Source organism: Chiloscyllium plagiosum, unplaced genomic scaffold, assembly GCF_037043375.1.
Source record: "Chiloscyllium plagiosum isolate Xiang-an unplaced genomic scaffold, Cpla_swu_hap1 HiC_scaffold_49, whole genome shotgun sequence".
Lineage (NCBI taxonomy): Eukaryota > Metazoa > Chordata > Chondrichthyes > Orectolobiformes > Hemiscylliidae > Chiloscyllium > Chiloscyllium plagiosum.
The window spans coordinates 9,069,440-9,092,325 of record NW_028270187.1 but is presented as its reverse complement, the minus strand read 5'-3'; the positions used below and the strand labels follow the sequence as shown (position 1 = coordinate 9,092,325).

At 46.8% G+C, this 22,886-nt stretch overlaps 1 pseudogene; it reads right to left on the bottom strand.

The window, feature by feature from the left end:
• Window positions 1-22,886, bottom strand: part of LOC148135486 (platelet endothelial cell adhesion molecule-like) — a 104,485-nt pseudogene that overhangs the window by 9,831 nt on the left and 71,768 nt on the right.

Genomic DNA, 22,886 nt, shown 5'->3' with positions numbered 1-22,886 from the left:
TTTCCCAATGTGATTCCTGGGATGGCAGGACTGACGGATGGAGAGAGATTGGATTAGTTAGGATTATATTCACAGGAGTTCAGAAGAATGACGGAGAATCTGATAGAATTGTAACAGGACTAAATATGGTGAACACAGAAAGTGTGTTCCCGATGAACAGGAGTGAGTACAGAACCTGGGGATTGCAGTCTAAAAGAGACGGAGTAGGACTAATTTGGGGAGTAATATCTTCACCCAGAGAGTGGGGAGACTGCCACAAAAAGCAGTCAGGCCAGAACACACAATGTTGTCCAGGAAGGAGTTGCATAGAGTTTTTAAGGACTAAATAGAGAAAATGGGGGAACAGGAGACTGAGTTGGATCATCTTATTGAATGGGGAGAGTAGTCTGCAAAGGCTGAATGGCTACTCCTGCCCCTACGTTTTATGACATATCCTTTAATTAGTCTGATAATAATCAGCAGTTGATGTTTTATATTGTGGATACCAGGAATAAATCTAACTGTAATTTGTGTAGAAATAGCCGTGGTCTATTTAGACATAAAATGTAACATACCTTCTTCCTATCGGAGGAAAAAACAACACTCTTGCCTGAAAATAAAATACAACTAGATGAAATGGATCTGGACCCATCGAAGGCTGATCAATACTAAATACAGAGCTGCATCTGTTGAAATCATAGCTCTGCTTTTGTCAACTTTGAAAAAAAGAAAAGAAGAATCAGTGCAACACATTCAAATTGGATTCCGAATTTCTCAATCAATCCCGACACTGCAGAATATCGCATTTAGAAAATTCGGCTCTGTTTAAATCGTGCAATTGGTTTTCTGATAAATAAGACGGTTTATCAGTTTTTAGGATGCGGGTCACTGCAACATCTTGAACAGGCCATCTTAATCTCATCAGCCTTTGTGTCACATGCCAATTGTTCAGAAAAGACTGGAGTGAACTATTCAGGTTGCATACGTTTGGGTTTTAACTCCTGTATTTGGCTAGTTCAGTGTAGTTCACCTGTGTGGATGGCTGGTGCTTGCAAAGCATTTGCCAACAGCATGGTTACAATTCTCACACCAGCTGAAATTACCCTGAAGAACTCTCGTTATGAACCTTTACTCTCTGATGATGCATGATGACTGGCAAATTAATTTTGACAATCCTCCCACTCCTCTCACTCTCTCTCTCTCTCTCTCTCTCTCTCTCTCTCTCTCTCTGTCTTTCGCTGTCTAATGAGAGAACAGGATAATGGCCTGGACGAACATGACTTTTACTCATCCACTGACACGGTGACTGAAATGAGAGGCAGATTTCATTATAGATAAGACCAATTGCAGTTGAAATTAAGCTTATGGTTTGAGAAGCATCTGCGTGAAAATTGTACGCTCAATTCTCCGAGCAACAATATAATGGGCGATGCTTTTATTTTCTCTGTCATCTCAAATCGGTGAGTGACAATATTTAGCCAATCGGCTTTGAACATTATGTGACAAAAACAGGACTTGCTTTCTGTCTCTCCGCAGATGCTGAGCTGCTCTAGCACTTTCTGTGTTTATATGCTGCAAAACTAAATCTGTTTCTCTCTCTTTCTCTCCACAGACGCTGCCAGACCTGCTGAGTTTCTCCAGAAATGTCTGAATTTGTTTCAGATTTGCAGTTATTAGCTTCATGTGAAAATGATCTATAACTACCTCAGTGAAGAATAAAGTACATGTCCCACTGCCACTCTCATACACAGAATGTGTATACATGTGCAAGAAGTGATTCTGACGCAACTACTATCATAACCCACCCACCGACATACACAACTACATCCCTCTCTAATTGCTCTGTGAATTTGTTTTGGGTCGCTGTCAACATTTAAACCATCTCTGAATTCTTTGCCTTCACCCTATCTACAGGAGAAGAAAGGGACAGAGTAGATCAGATTGGAGATTGTTTCTGATTAGCTGGAGGTTCCACTTTCTCAGCCACTGGGATCGTACTATGGTTGGAGCTTCAGTAATCTCACCCCCACTGATCTCCCCCAGTCCCATCTCATATATTCATAGTATTGAAGAGAAGAGATCTTTACCAGGCTCTGTTCTCTTTTTGATGGTGACCACTGAATAAATCAAATCCGCAGTGGTGTTTCCTACAAAGAAATAAAGTGTCACAAGAAACACACATCAATCTGACAGCTTCGCTATAAAGTGCTAAATGATCTATAGATTAAATGGAGTAGATAGATACGTAGGTAAGAGAGATTGATAGACAAATACATTTTAGACTGAGATAGATAGGAGCTTGATTAGGAAGGGAGATGAAGGTTAATAGTGAGAAAGGAGGAGAGTCAGGTTGTGGAATATATCAACCCCGATTGAGGAGGAGAGGTGCCTCGATAGGCTGAATTGCCTAATTCTGCTCCCATATCTCATGTTCCTATGATTGCATCTAGATAGATAGATAGATAAACATGTATATAGAGACATTTCATTAGAAATCATTATGTTAGCCAAGATCTCTCTAAAGACTGCTGTACAGGAAACGAGCTCCTCTTCATTATTATTTGCTCAGGCCACATTTGGAGTATTGTGTATTGTTTTGTTCGCAAGGCGAAAGTGAGGATTGCAGAAGCTGGAGTCCAGAGTCAAGATTAGAGTGGTGCTGGAAAAGCACAGCATTCGAGGAGCAGGAAAATCGACGTTCCGGGCAAAAGCCCTTCATCAGGAATGTGGCAGGGACCCTCCGGAGTGGAGAGATAAATGGAGCAGGGTGAAGCTGGGGAGAAGGTATCTAAGAGTATAATAGATGTATAGAGGTCGGGATGAAGGTGATAAGTCGGAGAGGAGGGTGCAGCGGATAGGTGGGAAGGAAGACTGGCAGGTAGGGTAGGTCATGAGAATGGTGCTGAGCTGTCAGGTTGGAACTGGGGGAAGGTGGGGGGAGGGGAAATGAGGAAACTGGTGAAGTCCACATTAATGCCCTGGGGTTGAAGTGCTTCAAGATGGAAGACACGGCGTTCTTACTCGAGGTGTCAGGTGGTGAGGGTGTGGCGGTGGAGGAAAACCAGGACCTGCATGTCCTCGACAGAGTAGGAAAGGGAGTTGAAATGTTCAGCCACAGGCGGAGGTGGGGTTGGTTGGTGTGGGTGTCTCGGAGATGTTTCCTAAAGCGCTCTGCAAGAAGGCATTCAGTCTCCCCGATATAAGGAAGGCCACATCGGGGCAATGGGTACAATAAATGACATTGGTAGATGTGCAGGTGAAACTTTGATGGATGTGGAAGGCTACTTTGGGGCCTTGGATGGACGTGAGAAGGGAGGTGTGGGCGTAGGTTTTGCAATTCCTGCGGTGGCAGGGGAAGGTGCCAGGACGGGAGGGTAGGTTGTTGGTGAGCGTGGAACTGACGAAGTATTCACGGAGGGAACGCTCTTTGTGGAAAGTGGAAAGGGGTGGGAAGGGAAATATATCTCTGGTGTTGGGGTCCATTTGGAGGTGCCAGAAATGTCGGTGAATGGTATGGTTTATGCAGAGCTTGGTAGGGTGGATGGTGAGGACCGGGGGGTTCTGTCCTTGTTGTGGTTGGACAAGTGGGCTTTGAAGGCGGAGGTGCAAGACGTGGATGAGATGCATTGGAGGGCGTCTTCAACCACGTGGGAAGGGAATTACGATATTTAAAGATGGAGGCCATCTGGTGTGTTCTGTGGTGGAACTTGGTCCTCCTGGGAGCAGATACGGTGCAGGCGGAGGAATTGGGAATATAAGATACCTACCGGAGGATGTGGAATCTTTAGAAAGAGAGTGCAGAGAATTTTCACTGGGATGTTGCCAGCTCTCAAGATCATTGGCTAAGAGGAAAGGTTAAATCGACTTGTATTGTTTTCACTGGAAAGACAGCTTTTGAAAGGAAATCAGATAGAGATCTACGACATTATGAGAAGCATATGTAGGGAAGATAGTCAGAGGCTTTTTCCCAGGGTTGATGTTTCAACTTACAAGGGGACACATGTCAAGGTGAGAGACGGAAAGGTTTAAGGAAATTGTGCGAGGGAAGCTTTTCACACAGTAAATGGTTAGAGCCTGAAAAGCATTGCCAGAAATGACTGTGGAAGTAGGCACGTTTAACAGGCCTATGGGTGGTCACATGAACAGGGAGGGAATAGTGGGGTAGAGACCAAATAAAGGCATGAGGTTTTTTGTATAGTTTGGTTAGGACATGATGATCGGCACAGGCTTGGAGTGCTGAAGGGCCTGTTCCTGTCCTGTACTTTTCTTTTGTTCTGTTTTTTTCTTTTCTTTGCCCCCTTTGAACCTTCCATCGAGACGGAAACGTTTCTTCCTGTTAACGTTTCTTCCTGTTAACGTTTCTAAGCTCCTCATCATTTTTCACATCTCAAACAAGAAACAGTTCGCATCTTTGGGGATTAAAGGGATTGAAAGTTTGAACAGAGAAAGCGGGGAACCAGGGACTGAGTTGGATGTTCAGCCACGATTCTATCAAATGGGCAGAGCAGGCTAGAAGGGCCAAATGGCCTATTCCTTGTTTTTATGGGAACCAGAGTTGGATGGATAGCCATGATCATAATGAACGGCGGGGCAGGCAAGAAGGGCTGAATGGCCTACTCCTGTTCACTACTTTCTGCATAACACTTCAGCCACCGCAGTTCCAAGGGAATCGGCCCCATTCGAGCCCATCAGATGGCTCGGATGTTTATCCAGAATTTCCACCAGGTTGCAGTACACTCTGACTGTGCGGGGCTCTTTAATCACACTGATACTATGGCACTCACCAACATTGTGCGCTGCTCCAACTACTGCAAACTACAGATGGCTGGCTGCTGCCCCTTCACCAGAAGGTTGGGATCTAGTTCCAGTATAAAGGGGAAGGAAAGGAAGCCGTCATTTCGAACACAATGTTTTCAAAACCAAGTTTAACTTTAAGAAAACGGCAAAGCTACCAAACAAAATAAAAGAAAACTCAGCGAGACCTGCTATTCCCTGTTCCCATGTCTCTGGTTTCCATCCAAACACGGAGTTTTCTCACCCTCAAGGAGTTGCCCAGTTCTCTATCTTGTTTTCACTCATATCCTTTGTGGAAGGTAATCCGCCGTCTTTACCTGGGCTGGGCCAACATACGATTCCATACCATGGTTAAATATTACCGCCCTCTGGGGCTTTTAGGGATCGACAACAAATGCTGTCCTAGCCAGTGACAGCATCATCCCTATTAATGAATAAAAGTTGTCTAGGACCTTCCTGTCGTATGGTAACCTGGTTTGTCGATAAGACACAGGTTAAAAGGATGCAGTCATATCCAAGCTCCTTCTATGACTTCTTCGTTTCTGTCGTCTCTCCCTAATTGAGAGGAATCGGGATAAACAGTGACAAATATAAAAACTGCAGTTTCAGTCACTTACCTCCTGGGCTGCGACACAGTTGACGAATTGCCTGCAGGGAAAGAGAGAATATTCTCAGCATCATTTACAGTAGCTCTGTACTGTCACAGACAGGAGCTGCCAAAGTGTTATCTCAGTCATAAACAGGGAACATAAGCATCAATAGATGATACATGGCTTGGAGAGGGTGGACGCTAGGAAAGTGTTTCCGTTAGGCGAGGAGACTAGGACCCGTGGACACAGCCTTAGAATTAGAGGGGGTAAATTCAGAACAGTAATGCGGAGACATTTCTTCAGCCAGAGAGTGGTGGGCGTGTGGAATTCATTGCCACAGAGTGCAGTGGAGGCTTGGACGCTAAATGTCTTCAAGGCAGAAATTGATAAATTCTTGATGTCATAAGGAATTAAGGGCTACGGGGAGAATGCGGGTAAGTGGAGTTGAAATGCCCATCAGATATGATTGAATGGCGGAGTGGACTCGATTGGTCGAATGGCCTTACTTCCGCTCCTATGTCTTATGGTCTTATGGTTTTATAATGGTCAAACCTGTCTTAATGCATTAAACAGCTTAACATTAAGCAACCGCATAGGTTTAGGGTGATGGGTAGGGCTAGGGTGAGGGCTAGGATTCTGATAATGGTTAAGGTTAGTGTTAGGGTATTTCGTTGAGGTTCGTGGTTAGTGTTATGTTAAGAGTTAGGTTTAAGGTTAGAGTTATGATGAGGTTTATGTTTTAGATTAAGAGTAGGATTAGAGGCAGGTTAGGATTAGGGTTAGAGCTAGAGCCAGAGTTAGGTTTAGGATTAGCGTTAGCTGTTTCGTTAGGGCCAAAGTTAGAGTTAGGGTAAAGGTTATGATTGAGTTACATTTAAGTTTAAAGTCGGAGTTTGCGTTAAGGATGGTTAGGTTTAGTGTTAGGGTAAGGATTAAGGTTGAGCTAGGTTAAAGTTTAGGGTTAAGCTTCGGGCTAGGGTTCAATTTACGTGTAGGGTTAGGTCAGACTGCCCAGTGGATACTGAATAAATTTAAGGAAGTGATAGACAATGTTTTAACGAGTCATAGTTTAAAGAGAGTGATCTGTAAAGTGAAGTTGATCCAGATGCAATGCATTAAATAACAGAGCAAGATCCTGAGGTGCTGAATGTGCTCATCCTGTTCCCGACACTCTTGGTCTTACATCTCTCCTCTTCTCTGAGGTGCTTTGACATAGAGTGGTGGGCTGTGGTGGGTCACAGTTACCCGATCCAGCAGGCTAGCTTTATGAGTACTCTCCCTCCCGACTGTCCGGAACACGGCCTACTCCAGTTCCCGACCTTAACATCCTTCCCTCGGCCTCCCCGTTCAGCTGAAAGGTTACATTGTAATTGGAGGGTACCACTGTCATGGCGTGAGGATGTGGAACAAGTCCCATTCCCATGGGATGTTACAGACCTGTGTCCCTCAGTGAATGTAGTTCCACAACACAACCAGGCCAGCCAACAGCAGAACTGGGAGGAGCGACGCCACGATTTCCTTGGAATAATCCTGAGCTGGAATCCAACAAGAATATTCAGCTCACGTTAACAAATTCACCAGGAAGTTTTATCACATCACCCCTGCGTGAGGTACACAGTTAATATCAGACTGACTAACACCTACAGAAATGTAACTCCCTGCCAGCATAGAGGTATCGAGAGTTTCACAGTGTGGCAGAGTTTGCCCCACTGAGTTACCAACACAAATCCCACTTTCCAACACTAACCCTCCGCAGCCTTCAATGTTATGACATTTCAAATGCCGATCCAAGTACTTTGTAAAAATTGGGAGTTGCCCTGCTAGGCAGTATGTTCCACCAAGGTAAAAACAATGACTGCAGATGCTGGAAACCAGATTCTGGATCAGTGGTGCTGGAAGGGCACAGCAATTCAGGCAGCATCCGAGGACAGGCCAAATCGACGTTTCGGGCAAAAGCCCTTCATCAGGCTTTATTCCTGATGAAGGGCTTTTGCCCGAAACGTCGATTTTGCTGTCCTCGGATGCTGCCTGAATTGCTGTGCTCTTCCAGCACCACTGATCCAGAAACGAAGTATGTTCCAACCCCCACCACACTTTGGGTGAACCTATCCTCAAATTTCACTTTAAACCGCCCGTCCTTCACTTTAAAATGACGTTTCCATCCCTGACATTGTTATTGACCCTTTGACTATTGGGAACATCTGTTTCCTTTTTCCCCAGTCCCTTCCCCGTCATGTTGTGGCTGTACAGGACATTGGTTACGCCAATGTTGGAATACTGCGTGCAACCCTGGTCTCCTTCCTATCGGAAAGATGTTGTGAAACTTGAAAGGGTTCAGAAAAGATTTAAAAGAATGTTGCCAGCGTTGGAGGATTTGAGCTATAGGGAGAGGCTGAACAGGCTGGAGCAGTTTTCCTTGGAGCGTCAGACGTTGAGAGGTGCCCTTATAGAGGTTTAAAAAATCACGAGGGGCATGGATAGGATAAATAGGCAAAGTCTTTTCCCTGGGGTCGGGGAGTCCAGAACTAGAGGGCAAAGGGTTAGGGTTAGAGGGGAAAGATATAAAAGAGACCTAAGGGGAAACTTGTTCACACAGAGGGTGGTACATGTGTGGAATGAGCTGCCAGAGGATGTGGTGGAGGCTAGTACGATTGCAACATTTAAAAGGCATTTGGATAGATATAGGAATAGGAAGGATTTGGAGGGATATGGGCCGGGTGATGGCAGGTGGGACTAGATTGGGTTGGGATATCTGGTCGGCATGGACGGGTTGGACCGAAGGGTCTGTTTCCATGCTGTACATCTCTATGACTCTATGACTCTATGTCTATTGAGTTCCCCTCTCAGCATTTCCTGTTCCATAGAAAAGATTCCAAGATTATCCAGCCTCCCTCTCTTCCTCGCTAAAATTCAGGGAACATCCTGGTAAATCTGCTCTGCACTCTGCCCTCTCCATGAGGTGTGCAGTTCTAGTTTTTTATTGCATTCGAATTCCACCCGGAACACCACCCAACATCATTCTGGATCAATAACCTATGATAATGCCGCCCAGCTATCACCTCCCCAACTGAGATGGTTAACAGTTTCTGATTAGCACAGACTGGATGGACGAATGGCCTTTCTCTGTGGTCTGTCTATGTTCATTCCGAGTGTCAATGTTACTTCGCAGCGTGAATTCTATGTAGTCGCTGGTAACATTAAAAATGGTGTGGTTGGCTCCTTTGTTGATTGCTGCACAGTAATACCTCCCGACATCGTCTCTCTGGAATGAATGAATAACCAGCTCACCACCATCAGCAGTCACATAGTAGCTTGCACTGTCGTTTTTTAGCGGAGTGTTGTCATGGTACCAAACGAACTGGGGCTCTTTGCCTTCCCTCACCCGGCACTGGAGAACAAGGCGGTCCCCAGATTGTATCTCAGTCCCGTTAATGAAGAAAATCTGTGACAGGAACTGAGGAGAAAACACAGCGTGATCAAAATGCATAGAGTTTACCCATTGAATTCAGGCCATCAGCGGGAACCAGTTTGACACAATGGTTTTAAAAGAAAGTTGGGAATTCGATAGATTAAAGAACTAATGTAACGGATGGATAGTATTAAACTGGAGAAAATACCGAAGAAATGTAAAAGAATGTTGAAAGGATTCAACACTCTGAGTTTTAGGGAGAGACTGGATAAGCAAACCCTTTTGCTTTCAAACATAGGAGACTGAGCTGGGATCACAAAGAAGTATATAAGATCTTGGTTGGGGTGAATGAACTCAATCTGTTTCCCTCCGTTGTGGAGTCAAGGACTAGAGGGCATCGGTTTAAGGTTCGACAGGAAAGATTAAAAGGGAAACCTGAAGGACAATTCTTTTACACATCTGGTGTAACAGATATGGAATGAACTGCCAGGGGAAGTGGTTGAAGAGGGTACATCAACAATATTTAAAAGTCGTTTGGACAAGTACTTGGATAGAAGTGGTTTAGAAGGATATTAGACAAAGTGCAGGGACATTGGCTTCGCGTGGATGGACATTTTGGTCTGCATGGACCAATTTGAGCAGAAGGGCCTGGATTCTTGCTATAGGACTCTATGATTCTGATGTGCAAGGCTGTGCCACTTTTGTTTCGGAAAGCATAGTTGACGTTTCGAGCATAAGCTCTTCATCACGTTCCTGATAAAGAGATTATGCCCGAAACATCGGCTCTCCTGCTGCACGGATGCTGCCTAACCAGCTGTGCTTTTCCATCTCCATATCTTTTGACTCTGATCTCCAGCATCTGCAGTCCTCTCTCTGTCTCTGTGTTGCTTTAGTCAAAAGTGTGGTGCTCAAGAATGAAGCGCCAGCTTTGAGTTGGTCTCAGCAGCAGTTTTCCCGAGCTGATGGTTCAGCTACTCTTTGGGAGAGAGTCCTTGTGAACTCATCTACCACTGTGATCTCTATGTCTTCACTGTGCTGAGGGCATGTCACCTCATTTCTCACTGAACAATGGTAAAGCCCTTCATCAGTTCTACTGATAGGCCCAATGTTGTAATCAAGCTCAGTGCTGTTGGAAAGCTCCCTGTACAGTTCCACACTTGAGCTGTTGTAGAATTGATAATAAATCGGCAGAGAACCATTGGAGACTGAACAGATTAAGGATCCTGTGTCTCCTTCGATTAGATCTTTTCCGGGTTGAATTACCAGTTCCGGTTTTGACACTGGAATTCCTGTAACCATAGACAAATGGTAGATCATTGTATTTAGCAGAGTTAATTGCAAACTCAACTATGAACATCACCACAGACATGCAAAAACGCATATCCTGTTGTTTTTGTTCATTCGTTGGATGTGGGTGCCACTGGATACTCCAGTACTTACTGCTCATCCCTAATTACACAGAGGACAAGGTTGTTGGGCTGCAATCAACCTTTGGAATTGAATTCAGATTCTCCCATATGCTATGGTTGGATTTGAGCCCAGAATATGAGCCGATTCTCTGAATTTTTACGACATAAAGCAGTACAGCACTGGGACATGCCCTTCAGCCCACCATGTCTGCGCATGGCTGTGATGCCATTCTATACGTATTCCATTTGACTACATGTTGTCTAGATTCCTCTACTCACTACATATAGTCTGTCTATATGCCTCGTAAACATTGCTATCGTATTTGTTTCTACTAACTGCTCTGGCAGTGTGTGCCAGACACCTAACCACTCTCTGTGTAGAATCATAGAGATGTAGCGCACCTTCAGTCCAACTCGTCCGTGCTGACAAGATATCATAAATTAATCTAGTCCCATTTGGCAGCACTTGACCCTTATATCTCTAAATCCTTCCAATTCATACACCCAATCAGATGTCTTTTAAATATTGTAATCTTACTGGCCTCCCCACTTCCTCTGCCAGCTCACTCCACAGACGCACCACCCTTTGTGTGAAACTGTTATCCCTTAGGTCCTTTTAATTTATTCCCCTCGCACCCTAAACCTACGCCCTCAAGTTTTCGACGCCCTCACCCAAGGGAAAAGACTTTGCCTAATTTTTCCTATCCATGCTCCTCAAGACTTTATAAACCTCTATAAGGTCATCTCTCGGCCTCCAATATTCCAGGGAAAACAGCACCAGCCTATTCATCCACTCCCTATAGCTCAAATCCACCAACCCTAGCAATATCTTCATATTTTTTTCCAAAATTCATTCAAGTTTCACGACATCCTTCCTTTTGGAGGGAAACCAGATTTGCACACAATATTCCAGAAGTGGCCTAACCTATGTGCTGTACAGGCGGAACATGACCTCCCAACTCCTATACTCAGTGCTCCAACCAATAAAGGAAAACATATTAATTAGATTCTTCATCATCCAATCTATCGGCATCCAAACTACACTGTTAAGAAACTGTGAATCTAGACTTCAAGGTCTCTTTATTTAGCTGCACTCCCCAGGACCTTACCAATAATTGCATAAGTCCTGCCTTGATTTGCCTTTCCAAAATGCAGCACCTCACACTTAGCTAAATTACACTCCATCTGCCTCTCCTCAGCCCATTGGCCCCTTTGATCAAGATCCTGTTGTCCTCTGAGGTAACCTTTACTCGCATATCACATTTAAAATTTCCTCCTTTCACCTTAAAGCTGTGCTTCCCACCTTAGTATTTGATATTTCCATCCGGGGAGAGAGACTCTGACTATCCACTCTCTCCATGCCTCTCATAATTTTGTATATACAATACAAGTCTCCCTACAGCGTCCAATGCTCCACTGAAAACAACTCAAGTTTGTACAACCTGTCCTCATAGTTCACGTACTCCAACCCAGGCAACATCCAGGTAAACCTGTTTTGCACCATCTCAGAAGACTCCACAACTTTGTTATAGTATATCCTTGCCAACATTTACAATCACTGCCCCGAATGATGACGACAAGCATGCCATATGACTTCTTTACCACGTTATTCACTTGGGGTGCCACATTCAGTGAACTATGAGCTTGCACTGCAAGATCCCTCTGCATATCAATGCTCTCAAGAGTCCTGCCATCTACTGCATATTTTTCTCTTGCATTTCACCTACCAAAAAATGGAACAGCTCATATTAGTCTGGATTAAAATCCATCTACGATTTCTGTGCCCAATGTTCGGGTTGATATTCTTTGACAACCTTGCTCACTATCCACAACTCCACCAAATTTCATGTCATCAGCAAAATTATTAATTCGACATGGTAAGCACAGAAAAAAACTGTTATTGATAGTCGAGAGACATCCAGGGGTCACAGTCTAAAGGAGATGGAGTAGGACTGAGATGGGAGGAATGCCTTCACCTAGGGAGTGGGGATCCTGTGGAATTCTCTGCCACAGAGTATGGTCGGAACCAGAACCTTAAATGTTGTTCAAGAATGAGGTGAATATAATACTTAGGGCCGAAGGGAAGAGTGCAAGTGGCCAGGGGACTGAGTTGGAAGATCAGCCACAATCCTAGTGCATGGGCATATCAAGCTGCAAGGATTGAATGGCCTATTGCCATTCACATGTTCCAATAATTTTCTAGCAGTGAATCCCACAGGCTCCTCAGTCTCTGCATGAAGTCATTTTTCCCCATCTCAGTCCTAAATGGCCCACCCAACACCCTGTGCTCTTTGCCTCTAACTCTCCAATATATGTCTTTCAGATGTGGAGAGTGATGATAAATTGTCTCTATTCTGAGTCTTCAGCAGTTTAGAAACGGACGAAAATAAATTATACTCATGCCTGATGGACGAATAGAGCTGATTACTGCATTTCCACACTTTCCCGTCTGTAACTTCACAATGGTAAGTACCCGAGTCTGTCAGACGAGCTGACACAGAAAGGTAATCCCTGTGGTAGCATGGAGACTGGAGAGGGACCCCATTTCTGTAAAAGCTGTACCACAAGGAAGCTTGCGAGGGATACTCTTCAATCCAGCACACCAGGTTAACCCATTGGCCATCAAACAGCTGTCCCTCAGGATGCACAGTCAGCATCGGAATGGCGAACACTTTGGAAAGCAGAAGGACATGTTTCTGTTTCAGCCTGTAGAGTGTCTGTGCTTGGGGAAGCTCAGTGATCAGAACGAGAGCAAGAAAATCCCGAGACGGGGTTAGTCCAGGAGATTCCAACAATCCTTCAAGGATAATCAAGGCTGTTAACGCCATGTCAGCTCGAGGTTAGATTTGGTGAAGATTGCGATCGAATTTGGAATGAATAAATACAACGTCAGCGAGAGTATTGCATTCGGTTCCGGAATCCACATTCTAGGAGGGACAGGATAGCACTGGGAGAAGGTGTAGAGGCAAATTTACCAGGATGTTGCCCTTGGAGATGGAGAGTTTCAATGATGGCGAGAGACTGGAGAAAGTGTTTTTGTTTCCTTAGAGCAGAGGGGATTGAGACGAGGGTGGGGGTCATGATTGAGATTTATAACATGATGAGGCGTGTAGATAGGATAAACAGGAAGAAACGTAATGCCCTTCGTGGAGAGATCAATGACCGAGGGAGGGAGTATAGATTGAAAGTAAGGGGCAGGAGTGTTTAGAGGAAATGTGAGAGAAAGCATTTTCATTCAGAGGCTCTGTACCTTACTGCCTGTTAGGTTGGAAGACGCAGAAACCTTCATCACATTTGAAGAGTGTTTAGATATGACTTTGCAATGCCAAGGTTATGGGGCCACGTGCTGGGGAAATGGGGATTAGAGAATAGTGAGGTGGCTGTATCTGACTTGATGGGTTGAAGGGTTTTAATATGTTCTTCAGATTCTGCAATAATGATAGATAGTTATGTTTAACAGGAATGTTAATGCTGTTGCTCCTCTTCATCAGTCCATAAACCGTATCGATTGCTTCACAGGCGTAATTCCCAGAAACGTTTGCAGCCGCTGAGTTAATGGTGTACACGCTTCCATGATCAGGCGCAGTCTGCAGTGCGGCGCTGTCTCTGTCAAGCTGGACGGAGAGCCATTCCGCCAGGACAGTGCACGTCAACGTGAACTGGAGCCCCTCGAATACTTCAGCTGGCTCCACCCTCAGCACGCGCTCGGCAAATCGATCTGGAATCGAACATACAATTTGGACTTAACAAGCAACTGCTATCATCAGAGAAAAGAAGGCACTATGGTGACACACAATGAAGAATGTGAGCATTTACTGACAAAGTACAGGGGAGAGGGCAAAACTTTATCTTTTTCTTACTTGCCAAATTTCAAATTCCGTTTTGCTGCCACGAGTGCCGTAAAATGGTAGAGACATACAGAATGTAAACAGACTCTTGTGCCCAACTTGTCCATGCTGGCGAGATCTCCCATGCTGATCTACTCTCATTTGCTACAATTTGGCCCATCACCCTTTAACCCTTTCCAACTCAAGTTCACAGAGACAAAGAAAGAAAGAAAGACCATTACACAAAGTCATACAGAGACATAAGGAGGGGAAATATTTGGCATTTGCCTCACACCCAGCCTTGGATTCAGAAAAACAAAAAGGTGTTTGAGCTATAGGGAGAGGCTGAACTGGCTCAAGCAGTGAGGCAGAGGGGTGACCATCAACGTTTATAAAATCAAGAGGGGTCTAGATAACGTGAATAATCACTGTTCCAGGGTCGGACAACCCGAAAGCAGATGGCATAGGTTGAAGATGAAAGGGCAAAGATTTAAAACGGACCTTAGGGGTCACTTCTTCCCAAGCAAACTGGTGCATGCATTGGTCGAGCTGTCAGTGGAAATGGGTACAATGACAACGACATTTGGTAAGGTATGTGAAACGGAAAGATTTGGAGGGGTATTGGCCACAAGCAAGCAAATTGGACAAGATCAGTTTAGGAAACTTAGTTGGCATGGATGAGTTTGAGCGAAGAGTTGGTTTCCATGTGTTTCTATGGCTGTATAAAACTAACTATTAATTTTGGTATTGATTTACTTTTTGAGAAGCAGACTGGTAGTGTCTGGCAATAAGAACAACTGGTGGGAACATTGCAACAACAAGGTTGTTTCAGTTCATCTCCTTCACACACACCTTCAACCATGTTAAAAATCACACAACACCAGGTTATAGTCCAACAGATTTAATTGGAAGCACACTAGCTTTCGGAGCGACGCTCCTTCATCAGGTGATTGTCCAAGGAGCGTCGCTCCGAAAGCTAGTGTGCTTCCAATTAAACCTGTTGGACTATAACCTGGTGTTGTGTGATTTTTAACTTTGTAGACCCCAGTCCAACACCTGCATCTCCGAACCTTCAACCATGACATCAAATTCACCTGGACCATCTCTGAGACCTCCCCATCACCCCCGCCCCGCCTTCCAGGACGTTTTCGTCTCCATCTCCAACAAACCATTCAGCACTAGCATCTGTTTCAAATCGACTGACTCACACAGCTATCTTAACTACAAGGGCTTTTGCCCGAAACGTCGATTTTGCTGCTCGTCGGATGCTGCCTGAATTGCTGTGCTCTTCCAGCACCACTGATCCAGAATCTGGTTTCCAGCATCTGCAGTCATTGTTTTTACCTCTTATCTTAACTACACCTCCTCCCACCCAACTCCCCTGTCAAAACGCGATTCCTTACTCCCAATTCCTCTGCTTCAGCCGTATCTGCTCCCAGGGTGAGTAATTCCATTCCACAACATCCCAGATGGCCTCCTACTCTGGTGACCATAGTTTTCCTTACGCCATGATCCACAACGTCCTCAACTGCATCTCCACCATTTTCCACACCTCTGGCCCTGAAACCCCACTCCTCCACCACAACAACGATAGAATCCCCCGGCCCTCACCTCCCACACTGCTAATCCAGTGCATCATCGTCCGCCAATTCCTCCACCTATAGTCAGACCCCATCACCAATATAATATTTCTCTCCCCACCCCATCTGCTTTCCACAGGGACCATTCACTCTTGGACTCCCTCATGAGGTTGACACTCCCAATCAATCTCTCTTCCATATTGGCATCTTTCCCTGTGTCTACAGGAGGTAGGAAATCTGCTCTCACATGTCTCCTCTTACCTTTGTCCAAGGCACCAAAGAATCATTTTAAATCGGACAGAGATTCAACTTCATTTATTCTAACCTGATTTATTACATCCACTGCTCCCAATGTGGTTTCCTCTACATCAGAGACCGAACAACAACTCGGGGACATTTTCAGGAAATATCTGTGGTCCCTACGCTCCAATCACCCCCGCCTTCCGGTTCCCTGCCATTTCAACTCTCCCTCCCACTCCCTCAGTGACATGTCCACCCGGCGTCCACTGGCTCATCATGATAACCTCCAACGTGCATCTACGTTTCGCCATCGCACCTACCTTCCTCCAACCTGACATCCCTCCTTCTATTTATTACTCAGCCAATTTCCCAAAACGCAGAGCTGATGAAGATGCTGGCCTGAAACTTCGACTCCCCTGCTCCTCTGATGCTGCTTGACCCGCTCTGCATTTTCGAGCTCTGCACTTTATCGGCTATTCCGTGTAATATCTTAGCTTACATATAGAAATAGAAAGTCACAGGTTTCATGCCTTTGGCCCGTCATATTAATCCCACATTCCCACAGCTGTCTAATCATGGTTGTCTTGTATTAATCATTCATCGCAATTGTTGGCCAGCTTACCAATTTCCAGAGCGCAGTTAATGGTCAGCCGCATTCCTGTGGGAAACAGGAGTCACGTAGAAGCCAGACCATGTCAGGAACGGCAAATTTCCTTCCTAGAAGGACATTAGTGACACATATAGGGATTGACCGGTCATTAATAGCTCTTTAAATTCCAATTTATTTATTATTATGTCATGCTATCACACAACAGCGGCACGGTGGCACGGTGGTTAGCACTGCTGTCTCACAGCGCCAGAGACCCGGGTTCAATTCCCGCTTCAGGCGACTGACTGTGTGGAGTTTGCACGTTCTCGCCGTGTCTGCGTGGGTTTCCTCCGGGTGCTTTCCATTAGCCATGCGGCTTGAGCAGCCATCATCCCCACACTGATTGATGATGTCATTTCCACCCCCATTATGGCCGCTTCCACAGCCAATTCCGCCCCTCACAATTCCTCATGCACCACACGTGACATCACTTCTGCCCCTCACATCATCGCTGATGTCACATGTTCAGTGACTTCCGCCCACCCCACTGCCATGTTTGCCATGTTTGCCATGACGTCCGCCCCCACCAACACCACTCCCCTGCATTCTGCTGACACACCCTCCACAGATCCCACTGTCTCCATCCTTGCCCCCCAGAACCCTGAGAGGAACACCACCCCTGCTCATGACTCCACCCCATTCCCCCACCACCACACCCACTCCAGTTACAGGCTCCGTCCCACTCCCAGCCCCACACCCACACCAGATCCCAGCTCCTGTCGAGTTTTCACCATCCCTCCTGACCTCCTCCTCACTGAGGACGAACGATCAGTCCTCAGTAAAAGACTCACCTTCATCCCCCTCCACCCACGCATCAATGAATTTAATGCAAGCCATGACGTCAAACACTTCTTCTGCCGCCTCCACCTCTGAGCTTACTTTCACAATCAGGACTCCCGCCCACTTTCTGAGGACCCCTTCACCCGCCTCCAATACATTGCATCTAACTGGGCACCCCGTGCTGGCCTATTAACCGCCCTCGACCTCTTCATTTCCAACTGCCGCCGGGACATTAACTGCCTCAAACTGTCTATCCCCTCCCCCTCTCCAACCTCTCACCCTCATAACGCGCAGCCTTCCAATCCCTCTGCTCCAATTCCCGACCTCACCATCAAGCTAGCAGATAAAGGGGGTGCAGTGGTAGTCTGGCGCACTGACCTCAATACCACTGAAGCTAAACGCCTACTCGAGGACACGTCTTCCTACCGGCCTCTCGACCATGACTCCATCCCCATCACCAAACCATCATCTCCCAGACCAGACAGAACCTCATCAACTCAGGAGATCTGCCATCCACAGCTTCCAACCTCATAGTCCGGGAACCCCGCACTGCCCGGTTCTACCTCCTTCCCAAGATCCACAAGCCTGACCACCCTGGCCGACCCATTGTCTCAGCATGCTCCTGCTCCCTGAACTCATTTCTACCTACCTCGACACTGTCCTATCCCCCCAGTCCAGAAACTCACCACATACATTCGAGACACCATCCACGCCCTCCACCTCCTCCAAGACTTCCGTTTCAGCGGCCACCAACGCCTCTTCTTCACCATGGATATCCAATCCCTCTACAACTCCATCCGCCATGACCAGGGCCTCCAAGCCCTCCGTTTCTTCCTCTCCCGACGTCCCCAACAGTACACTTCCACCAACACTCTCATTCGTTTGGCTGAACTGGTCCTCACCCTGAACAATTTCTCCTTTCAATCCTCCCAATTCCTCAAGACCAAAGGGGTAGCCATGGTCACCCGTATGGACCCCAGCTATGCCTGTCTCTTTGTTGGCTATGGAGAACATTGCATCTTCCGTAATTACACCGTTACCACACCCCACCTTTTCCTCCGTTACATTGATGACTGCATTGGCGCCACCTCGTGCTCCCGCGAGGAGGTTGAACAATTCATCAACTTCACCAAAACATTCCACCCTGACCTTAAATTTACCTGGACCATCTCATACACCTCCCTCCCCTTCCTGGACCTCTCCATCTCCATTAATGACGACCAACTTGACACCGACAAACCCACCGACTCCTACAGCTGCCTGGATTACACCTCTTTCCACCCTACCTCCTGAAAAAATGCCATCTCGTATTCCCAATTCCTCCGCCTCCACGGTATCTGCTCCCAGGAGGACCAGTTTCACCACAGATCACACCAGATGGCCTCCTTCTTTAGTGACCGCAATTTCCCTTCCCACGTGGTTAAAGATGCCCTCCAACGCATCTCGTCCACATCCCGGACCTTCACCCTCAGACCCCACCCCTCCAACCGTAACAAGGACAGAACGCCCCTCGTGCTCACCTTCCACTCGACCAACCTTCGCATAAACCAAATCATCTGCTGACATTTCCGTCGCCTCCAAATTGACCCCACCACCAGGAATATATTTCCCGCCCCACCCCTTTCCACCTTCCGCAAAGACCTTTCCCTCCGTGACTACTTGGTCAGGTCCACACCCCCCTACAACGCACCCTCCCATCCTGGCACCTTCCCCTGCCACCGCAGGAATTGCAAAATCTGCGCTCACACCTCTTCCCTCACCTTCATCCAAGGCCCTAAAGGTGCCTTCCACATCCATCAAACGTTTACCAGCACACATCCACCAATATCATTTATTGCATCCGTTGCTCCCGATGCAGTCTCCTCTACATTGGGGAGACTGGACGTCTCCTAGCAGAGTGCTTTAGGGAACATCTCTGAGGCACCCGCACCAATCAACCATACCGCCCTGTGGCCTAACATTTCAACTCCCCCTCCCACTCTGCCGAGGACATGGAGGTCCTGGGCCTGCTTCACCGCCGCTCCCTCACCACCAACGCCTGGAGGAAGAACGCCTCATCTTCTACCTCGGAACACTTCAATCCCAGGACATTAACGTGAACTTGAACAGTTTCCTCATTCCCCCTTCCCCCACCTCACCCCAGTTCCAAACTTCCAGCTCAGCACTATCCCCAAGACTTGTCCTACCTGCCTACCTTCTTTTCCACCTATAGACTCCACCCCTTCTTCTCCCTGACATATCACCTTCATCCCCTCCCCCACTCACCTATTGTACTCTAAGCTACTTTCTCCCCAAACCCATCCTCCTCTCACTTATCTCTCCACCCTTCAGGCTCTCTGCCTGTATTCCTGATGAAGGGCTTTAGCCCGAAACTTCGATTTTACTGCTCCTCGGATGCTGCCTGAACTGCTGTGCATTTCCAGCGCCACTCTAATCTAGACTCTGGTTTCCAGCATCTGCAGTCCTCGTTTTTACCTCCCTAAGACTTACACAATTTCTAATTGCAGCTGTGGTACTCGAAAATTCCAATAGGGAAAAATGCAATGCGTCTTATTTGATGTTTATAGTTGATACTGCCACTTTTAGAGTTCTGTATATAGTTCTGCTCACCCGGTTATAGGAAAAATATCATTCAATTGGAGAGAGTGCAGAAAAGATTTACAAAGATGCTACCGGGACTTGACGGTATGAGTAAGACCAAGAGGCTTGATAGATTGGGACATCTTTCCCTTGAGCAGTGGAGGTTGAGTGGTGACCATATAGAAGTGACAGATATTGATAAGGTGAATATTCACGGTCTTTTCCCTAGGGTAGGGGAATTCAAATCTAGGGGGCAAGTGTGTAAGTAGAAAGGTGCAAGATTTAAAAGGAACTTGAAGGACGACATTTTCACACAGAGTGTGTTTAGTATCTTGTAGGAACTGCTAGAGGAAAGGGTAGATGCAGTTACAGTTACAACATGTAAAAATCATTTGGACAGGCCGTAGTGCCAATGGATGATGGGGCTTTTGTCTCGCTGGAGGGAGAGGGAGAAAAAGAAAGGGGACGTGCTTGCATTTCCATTTGAGGGTCACTATGCCTCGGTCGAGCGATGAGCAGGAGAAGGGTGTCCTTCATGGTACCCTCAACTGGTTATTTTTTCTTTTTTTTTCTTTCATTTTTTTGCAGCAGAGAGCGGCGGGAGCTGGACGGAAGTGAAGCCGGAGTGCAGAGCTGGTCGGGAAGGTAAGTGATTGTTATTTAAGAACTTACCGCGACGCCAACGGTCTTTTTGCAGCAGAGAGCGGCGGGAGCTGGGCGGAAGTGAAGTCGGAGCGCAGAGTTGGTCGGGAAGGTAAGTGATTGTTATTTGAGTGGAGAAGAACCTGAGACACTACACGTGTAGTGTCTCCCAACCTCCCTCCTCCTCTAACCTAAAAGACAAGGACTCAGTCGGCTGAACAGGTAAGCTACTTAGTGTTCTTGTTTTGGAGACTAAGTTTAGAGTTATGGCAGCGCAGGCGGTGGAACGTTCCTCCTGCAGGATGTTTGAGGTAGGGGTGACCACCGATGCTCCTGCCGACGTCATCTGCAGGAAGTGCAGCCAGCTCCAGCTCTTCACAGACCGCGTTAGGGAACTGGAGCTGGAGTGGGGTGAACTGAGAATTATTCGAGAGGCTGAGAGGATGATAGATAGAAGCAACAGGGACATAGTTACGCCAGAGGTAGCTGGGTAACAGTTAGAGGTGAGAAGGGGAGGAAGCAGGCAGTGCAGGGATCCCCTGTGATCGTTCCCCTCAACAATAAGTATACTGCTTTCTATACTGTTGGGGAGCCGGCCTCGCAGGGGTAAGCTGCAGTGACCGAGTCTCTGGCACGAGGTCCGGCTCTGAGGCTCAGAAGAGAAAGGGGGAGAGGAGGAGAGCGCTAGGTATAGGAGACTCTATTGTTAGAGGGACAGACAGGCCGTTCTGTGGACATGGGCGAGACTCTCGGTTGGTTTGTTGCCTCCCAGGTGCCAGGGTCTGAGACGTCTCGGACCGTGTCTTCAGAATCCTTAAGGGGGAGGGTGTGCGCCAGAAGTCGTGGTGCACGTTGGCACCAACGACATAGGTAGGAAGAGGGGTGGGGAGGACATTCAGGAGCTCATGGAGTGAGGCTGGAAGCTAAAAGCTAGGTCAGACAGAGTCATCATCTCTGGGTTGTTGCCGATGCCACGTGACAGTGAGGCAAGGAATAGGGAGAGAGTGCAGCTGAACACGTGGCTGCAAGAATGGTGTAGGAGAGAGGGCTTCAGGTATTTGGACATAGGACTGCACTCTGGGGAAGTTGGGACCTGTACAAGCAGGACGGTTTGCATCTGAACCAGAAGGGCACCAATATCCTGGGAGGTAGGTTTGCTAGCACTCTTCGGGGGGGGGGGGGGGGGGGGGGGGGCGGGGGTTAATCTAATTTGGCAGGGGGATGGGATCCTTGTAGTCCAGCAAGGAGGTTAGATGTTTTTCAGGATCTCCAAGAATGTAGGGAGGCTGTGGAGAAGGTAGCACTGACAGGGAATACTTGCGGACACAGAGATGGGCTCAAGTATGTATAATACAACGCAAGGAGTATCAGAAATAAGGTGGGTGAACTTAAGGCGTGGATCGGTACTTGGGACTACGATGTTGTGGCCATCACGGAAACGTGGATAGAAGAGGGACAGGGATGGTTGTTGGAAGTTCCTGGTTACAGATGTTTCAGTAAGATTAGGGAGGGTGGTAAAAAAGGAGGGGGGCATGGCGTTGCTAATTAGAAATGGTATAATGGCTGCAGAAAGTCAGTTCGAGGGGATTCTGCCTTTGGAGGTAGTATGGGCTGAAGTCAGAAATAGGAAAGCAGCAGTCACCTTGTTGGGTGTTTACTATAGGCCCCCCAATAGGAGCAGAGATGTGGAGAAACAGATTGGGAAACAGATTTTGGAAAGGTGCGGAAGCCACAGGGTAGTAGTCATGGGCGATTTCAACTTCCCAAATAATGATTGGAAGCTCTTTAGATCAAGTAGATTGGACGGGGCGGTGTTTGTGCAGTGTGTCCAGGAAGCTTTTCTAAATCAGTAGGCAGATTGTCCGACCAGAGGGAAAGCCATATTGGATTTGGTACTCGGTAACGAACCGGGACAAGTGATGGGCTTGTTAGTGGGTGAGCATTTTGGTGATGGTGGCCACAATTCTGTGACTTTTCACCTTGGTTATGGGGAGAGATAGGTGTGTGCAACAGGGTAGGTTTTACAATTGGGGGAAGGGTAAATACGATGCTGCAAGACAGGATCTGAGGAGCATAAATTGGGAGCATAGGCTGTCAGGGAAGAATGTCGTTGAAATGTGGAACTTTTTCAAGGAACAGATACGACGTGTCCTTGATATGTATGCACCTGTAGGCAGGAAAGAGATGGTCGTGTGAGGGAACCTTGGTTGACGAGGGAGGTTGAATGTCTTGTAAAGAGGAAGAAGGAGGCTTACATAAGGTTGAGGAAACAAGGTTCAGACAGAGCGTTGGAGGGATACAGGATAGCCAAGACGGAGCTGAAGAAAGGGATTAGGAGAGCTAAGAGAGGGCATGAAAAATCTTTGGCGGGTAGTATCAAGGATAACCCCAAGGCCTTTTATGCGTA